Source organism: Triticum urartu, chromosome 7A, assembly GCF_056163025.1.
Source record: "Triticum urartu cultivar PI428250 chromosome 7A, HENAU_Tu73, whole genome shotgun sequence".
Classification (NCBI taxonomy): domain Eukaryota; kingdom Viridiplantae; phylum Streptophyta; class Magnoliopsida; order Poales; family Poaceae; genus Triticum; species Triticum urartu.
The window spans coordinates 691,431,717-691,447,467 of record NC_141879.1 but is presented as its reverse complement, the minus strand read 5'-3'; the positions used below and the strand labels follow the sequence as shown (position 1 = coordinate 691,447,467).

Below are 15,751 nucleotides of genomic sequence, written 5' to 3'. Positions count from 1 at the left end.
AGGGCTATGCATTGGCCATGCCCTAATTTGTTACTGCACTTCAGATATAAGAGCAAGGTTAATAAGGTACAGTCAGCATGCTGTAAGAATTAGACTAATATATTTCTGTTTAGTTGGATGAGAGAGAAGAGAAGAGAGAAGAGAAGCCGGTTGTAGATTAACAACCTATTGTAACGCGGTCTCCAAGAACCATTGCGAGATTGTAAGATGGGCCATGTATTAATCTATGCTCCTATAAAATTCTTAGTTGGTAATGATGGTGTGTTTGCCATCCATCAATTTTGACCGTGCAACTTACATCTAACTGATGTGACGCGAGCTGTGGCACTTTTACAAAAAGATGCCCACTACTACGGTTTGTGATTTTGCACAAAACGCCTTACATCTAACCGATGTGACGCGAGCTGTGGCACTTTCACAAAAAGATGCCCACTACTACGGTTTGTGATTTTGCACAAAACGCCTGTGTTTTCCACATTCCTCCCCCCACCTCCTACATCCAACCATGGATTCATGATATGGCGCGGTGGCTGCCGCCGACGCTGTCCGCCCGTGACCCCACGCATGCCTCCTCTCTGCCCACTACAACCCACCTCCTACCACAACCATGGCCCCCCTCCTCGGGCCACCTCCTTTGCCCCCTTCCCAGTCTCCTTAGACTCACGCTCACCATGAGTCCCCCCTTCGCTAGCTGCGGCTATCACTAGCCACCCTCAGGCCCAGCCCCGAGGGGGGCAAACGGGACGCCCGCCCCGGGCCCCCGGTGCCCAAGGGGCCCCAAAATGCTGAAGCATTTCCCATTATCCAGATTTCTTTTTTCTACAATTTCCTTCCTTAATTCACGATTTTCCTTCTACGATCCTTAAAACATGGGTACTAGTTATTCCTAATTTCCTTCCTTACCAGCAAATGCACGACTGACAAGCACGTAACTGTTTCCTAAAATAAAAAACATGGAGCGGTTATTGTATACGATTAAGTAGGGATTTATGGTGAACCGAACTGGGACTGGAAGGAGAGAACATGGACAAATTTACGTGACTTACATGAGTTGGTTAAAATTCCATGGCTTGTGCTAGGAGACTTTAATGAAATTCTATTAAATTCAGAGAAGGAAGGAGGCAATCCAAGGCCCATGAGATTTATGCAAGATTTCCAGGACTGTCTAGATCATTGGGGCCTAAGTGATATGGAATTTGTGGGTGATAAGTATACATGGAGACGTGGCAAAATTAGGGAAAGGCTGGACAGATCGGTGTCTCCGTCAGAATGGAGAAATTTATTTCCTTTTGCTGCGTTGGTTAATGAGAGTATGACAAAATCAGATCACCGTCCAATTGTTGTGGACACACAGTACTTTAAGGCAGATGTATTACAGAATAAACAAGCTACTAATCGTTTTGAAGCATGATGGCTACAAGAGCCGACAGTGTAGGAGGTTGTGAATAGCGCTTGGAATAAGGCAAGTGTTCTGGCAGAACAATGATGCAAGCGCTCGAGCAGGTTCATGGGGATCTGCACAGGTGGGATAGGAAGGTCCTTACAAAACCCAGGAAAAGAATAGAAAAATTAAAAGGAGAATTAGAAGAGTTAAGAAGGGGCCCTATGACAGATGAAGCTTTGGAGAGACAAAGACAAATCTTGGTGATGTTAAGAGGATCTGTTTGAGCAAGAAGAAATATTCTGGTTGCAAAGGGGGCGGGCGAATTGGCTGAGACATGGTGACAGGAACACCAATTTTTTCATCATTTTGCTACAGCAAGGAAGAAAAGAAACCTAATTAAAATGTTGCTTGATGATAATGGTAACATAGTTGAAGGTGATTCTTTAGCCATTCTGATTTATGATTATTTTTCGGGCTTGTTTACGTCCAAGGCTAATGCAGCAAATGAGGAGGTTCTAGATAAAATAAAACCTCGAGTGATGCCGGCCATGAACGATCACCTTCTCGCACCATTTACATCTGAGGAGGTAAGAAAAGCTCTTTTTGATATAGGTGATCTAAAGGCACCGGGTCCCGATGGACTGCATGCAGCTTTTTATAAGCGTTTCTGGGTAATGTTAGAAGAGGATTTGGTGAAGGAGGTATTGGAGGCGGTTAATACTGCAGTTATACTAGAAGGATGGAACGACACGGTAATAGTGTTAATTCCAAAGGTGGACAAACCAGAGAAATTATCTCAGTTTCGGCCAATATCTTTGTGCAATGTGGTCTACAAAGTTATAAGTAAAATGTTGCCTAAAAGGCTGAAAGGTATATTACCCGAGGTGATTGGAGTGGCTCAGAGTGCTTTTGTCCCGGGTAGACTCATAACTGCTAATGTTTTGGTTGCTTATGAGAGTGTTCATAGAATTAAAAGGAAGAAGGGTAATCATGGTCTTTGTGCGGTAAAATTGGATATGCACAAAGCATATGACCGTGTGGAATGGTGCTTTCTTGAAGGAATTATGTTGATAATGGGATTTGATGTGAGATGGGTAGAACTAATGATGGCATGTGTTAAATCTGTTACATATTTAGTGAGATTTAATTCGCAGATAACAGAAAGATCTATCCCATCACAAGGGCTCCGACAGGGTGATCCACTTAGCCCATATTTATTTTTGTTGGTGGCAGATGGTTTATCAGCCTTATTGTCGGATGCTGAAGAAAGAGGAGCAATCGAAGGGGTGAAGGTCTGTCGTGATGCTCCCTCGGTATCACACTTTCTATTTGCCGACGATTCTTTAATTTTGATGAAAGCAGTTGTGGCTAATGCAAATACATTAAAGGGTATTCTGCAATCATATTGCAATGCGTCCGGTCAAATGGTAAGTGAAGCTAAATGCAGCATATATTTCAGTCCAAATACTTCTGTTGGTAAAAGGGTTGAGGTGTGCACAACTCTTAACATTTTAGTGAGGCATTTTCAAAAAAATACTTGGGTCTACCCTTGTTAGTTGGGGCAGACAGGAGTGACAAATTTCAATATTTGGTGGATAAAGTTTGTCAACTAGTTCAAGGTTGGAAAGAGAAAACATTATCCATTGGAGGTAAAGAGGTTCTGCTTAAAGCTGTAGCCCAAGCTCTTCCGGCATATGCAATGTATGTATTCAGTATTCCAAAAAATATATGTAAAGGAATCACGGATGCAATAGCGCAATGTTGGTGGGGCGATGACATCAGTAATAAGAAGATGCACTGGTTTGCCTGGTGGAAGCTTTGTGTTCCAAAAGAGATAGGAGGAATGGGGTTCAGAGATCCTCACTATTTTAATTTAGCTATGTTAGCTAAACAAATATGGATATTAATTGAGGCTCCGGACAGCTTATGCGCAAGAGTTTTGAGAAGTAAGTACTATCCTGATGGCAAGATACTTAATGCTAAACTTAAATCAGGTTCATCTTTTACTTGGCAGAGTATATTGTCAGGGCTCAATACATTTAATAAGGGAGCGATCTGGCGTGTCAGAGATGGTCAGCAAATTGATATTTGGGAGGATGCATGGCTACCGTATAGTAATAACGGGAAGATTTTGACGCCCAAAGGTCACTATTTGCTAGTTCAGGAGTATGGGATGCTGACTTAATTTGATCCATTTTTTGGGATATTGATGCAAGACAAATCCTAGCAATTCCGTTGAGTCAGAATGGAATGGGTGATTTTGTGGCATGGAAATTCAGTAAGAATGGTTTATTTTCAGTTCGTTCTGCTTACCACATGGAGTGGGAATCTACTTTTGGTGTCTCCTTGCAAAGATCTGATGGAACGGGATATTCAGGTTTGAACACGATTTGGAGAGATCTTTGGAAGTGCGCTGTTCCAGCAAAAGTGAAATTTTTTACTTGGAAATGTTTGCATGGGATTCTTCCCTGTTATGATGTTCTGGTTAACCGCCACATAATGAATAACAGTACGTGTCCGGTCTGTAAGAGATATTGTGAAGACATAAAACATGTTATTTTTCAGTGTGAGGAAGCAAAAGGTATTTGGCAGAAAATTGGCCTGATAGAGGTGGTTACTGAAGCATGTCAGATAGATCGGTCAGGTAGTGCAGTGCTTGATTATCTGATGGCTGGAAAGTTCAGGGTCCCAGTTGATGCATCAGTAAAGTTTTTGAGAGAAACAATCATAACGGCCGCTTGGTATATTTGGTGGAGACGAAGACAGACAGTCCATGCAGAAACTGTGCAATCTTTATCACAAGCGGTGATGTCAATTCAAGTCTTGGTATCTAGTTTCTCGAAAGCACAAGGGAAAGAGATTCAGCCAAGATCAAGTACTTGGCATCGGGCGTCTGAGGGTTTTGTCTCTATAAATGTTGATACGAATTACGATATTAATATGAGGTCAGGAGCTACAGGTGTGGTAATCAGAGATGATAAAGGAAGATTTGTAGGCGCAGGATCCAAGCTCATTCCTTTTGCGCTTGACGCGGCAACAGCTGAAGCTCAAGCAGTTCTAGATGGTATTCATCTTGCAAATCAAATAGGCTGTCAGAAATTAGTTATTCAGTCTGATTGTGCAGGAGTTATTGATACTCTTCTGGAAGGCGGTTTCTCTGCAGCAGGTGCTGCTCCAATATTCGAAGACATTCGTATTCAGGCGAGCTCTTTTGACAGAATCTTATTTATGCACTGTCCAAGGGAAGCAAATGGGGTAGCGCATACACTTGCACATGAATGTAGGCTAGATAGTTGTGTGTGGGCTGATGATCCACCTAGTCCTTTTATTTTGCCACCGATGTAAGCGTGATTTAATTTTAATAAAATTAGCCATGATGGCATTCCCTCAAAAAAAAAGTAGGGGTGTGTCTAGGGCACATCTAGATGTGCTCTACTTATTGCACATCTAAGTGAGTGAATCAAGCATAAAGAAAAAAGAAAAAAGAGAAAGAAAATATTCACACAAATCTCAATGTAAGATCAATGACATATGATTTAGAAGTGCAATACTTATGGCACATCTAGATGTGATTTAGCAAAACTGTTGTTTTTATGCATATTAGGAGCTACCCTTGGAGGAAGAGGGTTAAACTGTTTAGGCTTCCCCATTAGCTCCCCATCTTGCATCGTTCAGCCATGTACTTTATTCGGTTGTTGCTTTATATATAATAAAGCGAGGCGAAAGCCTGTTTCGAGGAAGCTCCCCTTTGGTATCTCCCGGGATTTGATTCATTGTCTTTGAGTAAAAGGGCAATACTGTGATCATAGCCAGAGCACGGTACATGAACCATCTGCCATTACTGTATAAACAGTGCTGCTCGGCACAGATACTTGTTGTATTCTGCAGGGGAGAACACCTTTGTTTCCTCTGCAAAATAGAGCAAGAACACCTCTATTTCGTCTGCAAAACAAATACTTTCCGTTTTCTTGATTGTAGATCCTTATATTATGATTTTATACATCTGCATGTAAGATTTAGGGTTTAGTGCTTACTGTTTACAGCACGCATGTAGATTTTAGGGTTCACATTTCGTTTAAAAAAAATAATCGCAATTGTATCAATGGCATTTCCAATTTACTGTTTACTATTAGGGTTTAGGGTTAGGGATTTTTGGTTTAGATTTCCTTTTGTTAATTTGCAAGACTTGCGTCGCCATTACTATTTGTACCTTGTAGATTATTGTTAGACTTCGTATTGTAGTCCTACTGTGTAAACCATACCATATTGGTATTGAACTTGGATGTCATCATTATATATATGTTATAGGCCACCCCATAGAGGGTTGAGCCAGTTCCCGCAAAACCTATGTTTTACATGTATGGTATAGAGCCTAACCTAGGTCTTCTACTCCACCCGCCGCTGCTGCACCACCGAAACCCTAAACCCTAGGGCTGCTGCCGCCGGCGCCATGACCGCTTCCGCTTCGGGCGCCGCCAGCTCCGGGTCAGTCCCCGCGTCGCTTGCTGCCCTCCTCAACCTCCCACCTCGCCCCTGGCTCCGTCAGTGCCTCAGTTCTTCGGCACCATGCCTCCATAAACTATTCCAGGTCAGCTTTAGATCGGTTTTTTTCTCAAAGAAAAGGTTAGAGGGTTAGAGTTTTATGGCTTCACATAAAATCTCGTCGCACCCAAAAAATTAGATGTTCTACAGCCGGGCTGCTGGTGGCACTCCTGGACCCTGTTCTTTTCTTTACTTCCCTGCTTAATTAGTTTCTCTGTATATTGTGTTTTCCCCTACTTAAATGAAAAGGCGTAGCACCTGTGGGTCATTTAGAAAAAAAAGAACAAAGACTGGAATAACTGAGGGCAAGAGATAAGGCTACACGTACACTAGTGGGCGAGCCCATGGCATGCTATGCTCGGATTCCTCCTCCTGAATCAGAGCGAGAGCCGTTAATCTGGAGACGCTCATGGGCGAGTGCGCCATGCGTACCTCATCGCGGAGAGCAATGATAAATTAGGAGACAAAGAATTTTTATTGAGGGATGGATCCAACGCAACCAGATGATAGATGATCGCTTCAAATGAGAGATGGTACTTCGCGACCATAGAAGTTTGCTTGAGATGATGCAGAAAGTGCATCAGAGCATCAAACTCATCCTGCCCAAAGTTCGCCTCCACTACTTCCGTGAATGCGAGCTAGTTACTCAGCCCATGCACTCGCTGGAATGCCTGACACCAAAGCGTTGCGTAGCCCTCCATTTACAGCACTGTCATGGTGACCCATTGCTCTGGCGGCGGCTGATAGAGCTCGAAGTATGTGGCAGAGACCGTACCAGAGGTGTGTCATGTCGCCGCCGTAGCGAGGAAAATCATATTTCGATGGCTTCTGGTGGTAGTTGTCATGGGGGTGACCGTGGTGGTCAGGCCTGGCGACCTTGGTGCTCCACGTGGTGAGCTTAAGGGGGCGGTGGTCGGGGTGGTAGGTGCAAAAGAGGTGGTCCCTGTTGACCAACACTGCCGTGGTGGACACAGTCGAGGAAAAAGCAGGCGCCCGCGCCGCCGCCGCCTCCATGACCAGCGTGCACTTGACCGCATCCAATCCATCACCGAAATCGGCAACCAGTGTGCCCAACTGCCGAACCTCGATCAACAGAGATGAGAATTTTGCCAGCAATTCCTCCAACATTTCCTGTACTCCCTCCATAGCCTGGAGCACGAACTAGATCCGCGCAGGTGGAGTGGAAGACGACGTCGTCGCTGCCGCCCCAAATCTGACCTACCCCGCTTAGGATTTTTGGGCCGAATCGCCGGAGCAACCCGACACCTTTCACGGTGGATGTTACGGCTAGATCGCAGGATTGTGGCACAATGGTGGACCGGAACCAGTCTCTGATAGCAACTTGTAACGACCATCACTCATCCGAACCAAAGTAGGGAGATCAAAGGAGAGGGGTTGAGATCGGAGGTAGGACCGTAGGAGACGGTAGGTGCGAACCTGGAGAATAGGGAAGAAATGTGAGAGTTTGAAATATTTGATTTCAATGGCTGACTTGATCTCAGGCCAAGCGCCCACATATACCCAGGCAGCCTAGGCCCCACTTGTCACACGCACACCCAATCGACCACTGACTAGTCGTCACTCACTACCTATGGGCCCTGGTCGTCATCCTCGCCCCTGCGCACCGGTATTGCCCTTTACCCAAAGAGAATAAATCTAGTATCGGGTCACATGTAGCAATGGCAACATTTGGGACTGTCAAGTGTGCCTTCAAAGTACTCTCTCCGTTGAACTAAAACCACGACACTTACTATGGAACGGAGAGAGTATGTAGCAGATCTTACTATACATAGTCCAGTTACCAGAAGTAGACACAAAAAGTAGATCATACGTTGCTTATTATGCAGATCGCCCTTAAACCTACACTAAAGGAAAAAAATTATAAGCCGAGTGCCCAAAACACTCGGTTTATATATAAGCCGAGTGTTTTTCATGGCTTACAGGACACGGCTTACTAAGGACCGGCTTGTCAAGGGTAAGCCGAGAGCCACGGGGAAAACACTCGGTTTATATATAAGCCGAGTACATCTACGTAAGCCGAGGGCCAATAAACACACGGTTTATATATAACGGCAGCCGGACACTAACGGCTACGCCACGTGTCCGTCTATATAAGCCGAGTGCCAGCGAGCACATGGTTTACATGTAAACCGAGGGCCGAGGCGAGCCGCACGGTTTACATGTAAACCAAGGGCCCTCTTATGCCACATGGTTTATATATAAATCGAGGGCCGAGGTGAGCCGCACAGTTTATATGTAAACCCAGGGCTGAGGCAAGCACACGTTATAACCCGAGAGCCATGACGGGGCGCATGGTTTATAGGCTGCTCCGTGACGATGCCGTCAATGACATTCATTGTAGACACGTGGCAAATATGTTTGCCGAGTGTGCGCTATAATCCGAGTGCTTTTTTGTATAAATACCGTGTGCATTATGTAAGCCGAGGGCTTTTCGGGGCACTCGGCTTACAAGACACTATAAGCTGAGTGCTTTTTGTTTGCGTGCTGGGTGTTATTTATCCCGCACTCAGATTAGAGGGAACGTAAGCCGAGTACCCGATAAAGAGCTCACGGCTTATAGGCTAACACACGGGAAAACGGGGTTTTCCTGTAGTGCTAACCATATATATTTGGACACACACCGACGAGGGTATTCATAAGGAAGCCAAAAGAGTTCATTCTCGAACTCCAGGATAGCTGCCAATATGCACAAAGACACACACACACCAGTTGAGCATACACCTCTGGGCTTTGAGGTAAAAACTAGTATCTGAGTGTTCGTGACACCAGATCAAGGAGTAACCTGAACACAACTCAAACAATCAAAATAACCAAATGATTCACTGAATCTGTAGTGGGCAATAGTTTCTTAGAAATCTAGAATCGAGAATCCTAGACAAGCACACTAGAGCCTAGGATCCTGGGTACATCCATTATATTGTAGAAATCAGCACATACATGCAAGCTGCATTGGACTTTCAGGTGTCAAACTTCCAGTGTTGGACAATGCTGATTTGGTCGTATCGCAGCCTCACACTATGTTTTCTGCTCCATTGTTGGTGATGGGCCTACAACATTTACTACCATAGTTCAACACTTTCACTTGCCTAATAAAAATACAGGGGAAATTAGCTAGCTTAACATTCAATAGCTTCTCTCTTTTTTTGGCGGGAAGCACTCAATAGCTTCAATAGACAAGCCAAATATTTTGGATTAGCAAACTACTTTCAGTGGTATCTCTGCAGAAACTTATAAATGCAATAATTTTTGAGAAACAATATATAAGAAAACTTCCCAGCTGAATTGGTATTTGCATTCTTCTAATAAATTAGCATAAATAAAATGTGTAATATCGATTGGAAACTCATTGTCCCGATATCAGATTAATAATGTTGCTACAGCAATTAGCATAAAGCGCAATGAAGAAAACAGCATGTGCGTTCCATCGCCAATGATTATCCCGGTGGGTTGACCTAAACAAAAAAAAATGCAATCGAGAAATAAGCATGAGTACAAGGTAAACATGGTAAGCCGGATAAAAATATTGCCAAAACTCAAATAAGTAAGTAGACCACATTACTAACAAATCATTCCTTTGGGTCGCATCCCTCCTTCATCCCAGGGATCTTTTTAGGCCAGTTACTCAGAGATATTGTTAATCTTCAAAACGATAAATAGTACCATGCATCACGCATATTGTAAAGTAGATAGATTAAAAAAGAGGCAAACATTGCAGTGTTATTCTTTCAGCAGATCACATCCTTCGTCCTTCATCACAGGGAATTTAGGTGGCCATACCATCATAAAAGTACTGACACTATACAAGTATTTATCCTCTCGTGTGAGCTCATAAACCTTCTTTGCTGCCTTGCGTTTAATATCAAAAAAATAGAGGGCATTGTCCACCTGGATGAAAGCAAACTCAGAATTGAACCCAGTTGCATGCACCTCTAAAATAGAATCATCCACATCCTCGAACACGTGACATGGTAATGGTATCATATGATTAGCACATATCTCGCGCAGACAAATGGTATTCAAAAGGAACCAGTTGGCAACGCCATTGCTATCCATTCTGTGGAGCCAGATGCGGATTTGAAGGTCCTTAAGACTGATCAGACGAACCCCAGAATCATCTGCAAGCGACAGCCTTCCACTCAAGACCTCTTCTGGGAGGTTAAGTTATGATAAAGAGGAGGACACAAGATCTAGCACGAATAACCTGTCAATCTTGCCCATAGCCACAGAGGCAAGATCATAGATCTTCCTTTCACCAATCAAACTAGAGACACCACCGGCCGGGTAGTAGCAAAATAGCAGTGGGTAGAATGGTTTCACTTACAACCGAGGAGTAGATGGCCCGATTAGCATCTTGTAACACATACACATCCGCAATTGTCTGCCGCCCTTTCGAGCCCAATCCCAAAAGGAAGAATTGCAAGATAACATCGCCGCCGTTTATGAGGATCTCTTCTTCGTAGTTTGTGACCTTGGTTTCGGGAGTTGGCGGGAGGATGGTCATGTATCTTGCAGGGTACAGTGGGCAGCGGACCGTTCTTATGGTGGGCTCGAGGTGGACGTAGGAGGTGAAGAGGAGGAGGCCATTCTGGCAATCCACGCTGACAAAACCGAAGTCAGCGCGGCCCAAATCGAAGTTAGCGCGGCGGACGACGGCAGCGAGCTCAGGGGGCTGAGGCATCGGCACGAACCGCGGGGGCTTGGTGCCCCTAGTGTCGACGTAAAAGCCGAGGATGCTGGGTGGGTGGAGATCGCGGAAGCGGCGGAGTAAGGCGTTGTCGGAGGAGAGGCGGAACCAGCGCTTGCAGACGAGAGCGGCGCGGACGAGGCTGGTGGGGAAGGCGACACGGACGAGGATCTCACAGAGGAGATCGTCATCGCCGAGCACGGCCGAGGTGGCCGCTGTGGCCGGTGGCGGCGATTGCGGCGTCCCGAGAACTTGCATGTTTTCGTGATTTGAGATAGACTTGGGCCAAGAAGAAAAGAAGGGGAATGGTTTTTTTTTTTTTTTTTGCTTTAGCGATGGGCTTTCTTAAACACCCGAACACATGTTATTTGTATTATTAATTAAGTCATCTAGAGCTTCTATTTCTTGTATTTTCTTACATGAGTTTAGAACATGGCAGACAAGCAAGCTAGCAAAGCATACATTATCACTGGGACCGGCCGCCATGTTTGGTTGGGTCATCCGGCAGACCTTTTCTTCGTCCTTGTAAACTGTGTGACGGTTGAATAAAAACTTTGCGAGTTTGCCTAAAAAATTGTATTATTAATTAAGTAAAAAAAAAGAGAACTGTACATACAATGGAAAAGAAAGAAATCCCACATGCAAAAACCAAAAACAACACCAAGGTCCAATGTATTATCTCTTTCACCACCATTCTAGCATCCTTTTTCCTTCATCGTCGGCAAGTCGCTGCAAAGAAGAATGTGTTGTTATCTTTTTTTTTGCGAAAAAATTTCCGATCTATTCATCTTCAATCATGGCAGTACAACGAATACCAGAAATAATAATAATTACATCCAGATCTATAGACCACCTAGCGACGACTACCAGCACTGAAGCGAGCCGAAGGCGCGCCGCCGTCATCGCCCCTCCATCGCCGGAGTCAGGCATAATTTGTTGTAGTAGACAGTCGGGAAGTCGTCCCACTGCCCCTTCCCCTAGTTCTCCAGGATGAGAACCCTAACTTCGTTATATCCTTCTTGAAAGCACCCCTTGGGAGCTGTATGGTTGGTGGGCATTGTGGGGTTGCAGTTTGTGGTGGCAGTAGTGCCCTTCTTCGTCCTAGCTTAACCTTTCCTCCTCTGTTGGTTGGCCATGGGAAGCAAAATTGATTGCAGGAGGAGGCCAATGTTGGCTCGTCATGTGTGTGTTGACCTTCTTTATGTGGCCATCTTTCCGCGGCATCCATTCCTATTCTTGGGAGGAACATATCCATCTTTTGATGGTGCGACGCCTTTTGAACCAGGTGAGGAGGTTATGACATTCTTCGAAGATGGATTTGTATGGCATTGCCGGGGAGCTCATGCACCTTATGGTCAGGCATGGTGGCGTCTCCGGGCATGCTTGGATCATTGCTTGAAGCTTCTGCGTTACCGACATTGGGTGGTTTGTCTATCTCCTATCCTTTGCATGTGACCTCGATGTCAATATTCTTGGTCCTCTCTATGTGCCAGCAGGATTGGTACTCCAAGTCCAAGGTCCAGTGCGAGAGGCAGACACTAGTGTGCTGAGGACATTGCGGCGATGTCCGGCGGTTTCTCCAGGATATGAGGGGTCGCTCCTTGTCAACCTCCGCAGATGATTGTTGCTTTGGTTCAATTATACCTATGTTCTTGCTTGGCGGCAAGATGGTGGCGTCCTGTAATGCACTCGTTGTGCACTGCTTTGTGTTGCCCTCTTTGTTTGTTTGATGTTATTTTATCTGCTTCAAAAGAGGATTTTTGTCAACTCTTTCTATTGTCCGGACCTGTGTCTTTATTTGCAAAGCGGGGTGCAAACCTATTTGTAAACTACTCCCTCCATCTCATAATATAAGAGCATCATTGACACTCGTGTAGTGTAAAAAATGCTCTTATATTCTGTGACGGAGGGAGTATGACCCAACAAAAATGATCACCATACCGATGAAATACAAATAAAATGGATTTTTCTAATATGAGTTGCAGGTTTATTAGGGACATGCTAGTCAAAATTAAAAATTAAAATTTATGAAAAGGGGCTCACCCCCGGTTCCATTCTATAGGAAGAAACCACGATCACAATGTCTTACAGGGCTCAAAATAAAAAACGTAGGATACATGCTAAGGAAACTACCTGCTCTCCAGGGTGACACTCTCAAAAAAGCTAAAACATCTTGTTCAAGGTTATGTCACCAGCAACTTATTACCGGATTTTAAAGCAACACGGACATGACGCGTCGTGCTAGGCAATCGTCAAAACCCTGAGAGCACCACATGGATGGAATCTGCCTCTTCAGGGTGCATCTTCTGGCACCCTAAACTAAAGAGCTCAAATGATAATAGCCTTCAGTCTTTTTTTTTAATAGTTGGCACTAGTTTCATCAGTTCTGGAGGGCTGCATTTAATTTGTGCAATCTTCAAAATGTAAAAAATGTAATCTTAATATTCTTTTAGAAAATCAGAAATGTAGAAAGTTAGTTTCTAATACAGATCTGATGGTGAGAAGCGCTTCCGCACACCCCCCCCCCCCCCCCCTCTCACAAAATGTATAAAGGGCAATATGGACCTTTGACGTATTGTACACCGCCGGATATATATGGCCGTACCTTAGCCTAGGCGTCAATACATTGTTAGTTGCTCATTAGGCGGTCATGGGCCATTTACGTTTTTCTCTTTCTTTTCAGCAATAAACTAAAAAAATTAGAAGCTGTGCTTTGTGGGATTCAAACCCAGACTGTCTACATATAGTAGTGTGGCCGCTAACCACTGGGATACTTTAACTATTTTACCATAGAACTTCTTTCCTACTTCTTATCGAAATATAACGCTAATAAAAAACACCTGATTTTCTTCAGTTTAGCCCTTGTTCTGTGTTTCTTTTTCATTTTTCCTTATTACTTTCTATTTTGTTTTCTTTTCTTAATTCACAGACCTTTTTAAAATTTATGATTTGTTTTTTAATCAATTTTTCCCAAACTCATGACCTTTTTTCAAATTCATGATTTTTTTAGTCTGCGATTTTATTTCAAATTTGTGATTTTCTTAGAAAAAAAATCATGAGCACATGGAACTTTTTCAGTGGTTTCATGGTTGTAACCAGACACACCGTCTACAATCTAGTACGTTCGGGTAGGCCGGAAGGGCATGTTTCGAACCACTTTTTTCACCTCCTCCAAATGCACCCAATTTTTTCCCACACATTGGCATCACCATGCCCAGCATGCATGACACGTTTCGTTCGACTCCGACATTTGATGTATTTTCCTGGTTTTTCCGTTGGAAAAACGCTAAACACTGGCCGGACGTGACGCAATATGAGTTCGGTATCCGAGTTTGTTCAAATTTTGCGTGGTGGTGGTGGGGGGGGGGGGACCTGGGGCATGCCCAACCTAGGGCTGAAGGAAATATGCCCTAGAGGCAATAATAAAGTTATTATTTATTTCCTTATATCATGATAAATGTTTATTATTCATGCCAGAATTGTATTAACCGGAAACATAATACATGTGTGAAATCATAGACAAACAAGAGTGTCACTAGTATGCCTCTACTTGACTAGCTTGTTGATCAAAGATGGTTAAATTTCCTAGCCATTGACATGAGTTGTCATTTGATTAACGGGATCACATCATTAGGAGAATGATGTGATTGACCTGACCCATTCCGTTAGCTTAGCACCCGATCGTTTAGTATGTTGCTATTGCTTTCTTCATGACTTATACATGTTCCTATGACTATGAGATTATGCAACTCCCATTTACCGGAGGAACACTTTGTGTGCTACCAAACGTCACAATGTAACTGGGTGATTATAAAGGTGCTCTACATGTGTCTCCGAAGGTACTTGTTGGGTTGGCGTATTTCGAGATTAGGATTTGTCACTCCGATTGTCGGAGAGGTATCTTTGGGCCCTCTCGGTAATGCACATCACTTAAGCCTTGCCAGCATTGCAACTAATGAGTTAGTTGCGGGATGATGTATTACGGAATGAGTAAATAGACTTGCCAGTAACGAGATTGAACTAGGTATTGAGGTACCGACGATCGAATCTCGGGCAAGTAACATGCCGATGACAAAGGGAATAACGTATGTTGTTATGCGGTCTGACCGATAAAGATCTTCGTAGAATATGTGGGAGCCAATATGAGCATCCAGGTTTTGCTATTGGTTATTGACTGGAGATGTGTCTCGGTCATGTCTACATAGTTCTCGAACCCGTAGGGTCCGCACGCTTAACGTTTCGATGACAGTTATATTATGAGTTTATATGTTTTGATGTACCGAAGGTTGTTCGGAGTCCCGGATGTGATCACGGACATGACGAGGAGTCTCAAAATGGTCGAGACATGAAGATTGATATATTGGAAGCCTATGTTTGGATATAAGAAGTGTTCCGGGTGAAATCGGGATTTTACCGGAGTACCGGGAGGTTACCAGAAACCCTCGGGGGCTTAATGGGCCATAGTGGGCCTTGTGGAGAAGAGCAGAGGCGGCCAGGGTAGGGCTGCGTGCCCCTCCCCCCTAGTACGAATAGGACAAGGAGAGGGGGGCGACGCCCCCCTTTCCTTCCTCTCTCCCTCCTCTTTCCCCCTCCACTCCTTGTCCAACAAGGAAAAGGGAGGGAGTCCTACTCCCGGTAGGAGTAGGACTCCTCCTAGCGCGCCCCCTCTAAGCCGGGCGCACCTCCCCCCTTGCTCCTTTATATACGGGGGCAGGGGGGCACCCTAGAGATACAACAATTGATCGTTTGATCTTTTAGCCATGTGCGGTGCCCCCCTCCACCATAGTCCACCTCGATAATACTGTAGCGGTGCTTAGGCAAAGCCCTGCATCGGTAGAACATCATCATCGCCACCACGCCGCCGTGCTGACAAAACTCTCCCTCAACACTCGGCTGGATCAGAGTTCGAGGGACGTCATCGGGCTGAACGTGTGCTGAACTCAGAGGTGCCGTGCGTTCGGTACTTGATCGGTCGGATCGTGAAGACGTACGACTACATCAACCGCGTTTTGCTAACGCTTCCGCTTTCGGTCTACGAGGGTACGTGGGCAACACTCTCCCCTCTCGTTGCTATGCATCACCATGATCCTATGTGTGCGTAGGATTTTTTTTTTAAATTA

General features: G+C 44.6%; 1 pseudogene; it reads right to left on the bottom strand.

Moving 5' to 3' along the window:
- Nucleotides 1–8,881: 8,881 nt before the first annotated feature.
- Nucleotides 8,882–11,291, bottom strand: LOC147961579 (uncharacterized; annotated as a pseudogene).
- Between the last annotated feature and the right edge of the window lie 4,460 nt (nucleotides 11,292–15,751).